The sequence below is a fragment of the Morone saxatilis genome, unplaced genomic scaffold (assembly GCF_004916995.1).
Source record: "Morone saxatilis isolate NCDOM2014 unplaced genomic scaffold, NCSU_SB_2.0 Contig4, whole genome shotgun sequence".
Classification (NCBI taxonomy): Eukaryota; Metazoa; Chordata; class Actinopteri; family Moronidae; genus Morone; species Morone saxatilis.
Genome location: NW_023339984.1, coordinates 14,646,023 through 14,647,068, shown reverse-complemented (window position 1 = coordinate 14,647,068; position 1,046 = coordinate 14,646,023). Strand labels below are relative to the sequence as shown.

At 42.6% G+C, this 1,046-nt stretch overlaps 1 protein-coding gene across 1 annotated transcript in view; it reads left to right on the top strand.

Moving 5' to 3' along the window:
• The first annotated feature begins 242 nt into the window (after window positions 1–242).
• Window positions 243–1,046, top strand: part of htr2cl1 (5-hydroxytryptamine (serotonin) receptor 2C, G protein-coupled-like 1) — a 71,121-nt gene continuing 70,317 nt past the window's right edge. Inside the window, exon 1 of the mRNA XM_035675724.1 lies at window positions 243–380. The gene's annotated coding sequence lies outside the window, so the exon portion shown is untranslated. The remainder of the gene's footprint in view (window positions 381–1,046) is intronic.

Sequence of the window (1,046 nt, the reverse complement as noted above, 5' to 3'; positions counted from 1 at the left end):
TCGTCTGCGGTTGGGTGCTCAAAGGATGCAGGTTTGCGATGGCGTGGTGTTGTTATGTGATGCCAGTGTGTACACGAGCATGCATTTTGGGGCAGGGGCCACAAGAAAGTAGTAGTGATTCTACTGCCTTGTTTAATTGATTTCAGTGATTTAACAATAGTGAACACAAATATTAAGTTATTAGCATGCCCAATATCTCTGATTATGTCAAAATCAAGATCTTTTTCTTTCTGTTTCAGACCAAAAAGCACATATCAGATGTTGAGCACTTCAAGTCTGAAGAAAGTCCGTCCAGTGTGTAAGTGAATGCAACAGAACACGAAGGCAGCTCATCCGAGGGGGCTTGTTTCACATGAAGATCAAATCAGCACTCAGCAAGGGTGAGTAAAACATAATTATACACACACAGCATCTCCTTTTGAGGGAAAATTAGGTTCCGTTTAAGTATGCAATATGAATTATGTGTTTTAACACACTCTCCTGCTCTCAGATGAGTACACACAGTCCAATGTCATAAAGGAAACCCCGCTCCTGAGAGCTCGGAGATGCTGTGGGCATATTTAGTGCCGGAGTCAGACAAGGAACATTAGCATTCAATGTTGTGTGGCACCATCTGTCCCTGAGCAGGAAAACTCCCACATGAGGGCAGAGACACAGAAACACACACAAGCAGACATACAGTATATACAATACACTCACATGTTCGCCCTCTTGCGCATTTCCTAATTATCCCCCTCCAGCAGATGCTTGGTTTTCCCTCTCTTCCTCCATCTTTTTCACCTCTGTCTCCTCTCGGTCTCCCACTGCATCCGATGGTGTCTATTTAAAGCGATCGCTTTGTTCTCCTGCTTGTGTTCGAGTTAGCAAAGTGGTGTCTGCTGATACGTTCGGTGAAATTCTTTGACACTCACAAAACACACATACTTTTTTACACCAAAACTGTGAACAAAGCACTGACATCAATAATTTTGGAGTTGATTGAAGCAGTTGCTTATTTAAACATTCATCCCATAAAAAAGTATGTCTCTGTAAGATAGGTGTTGCCA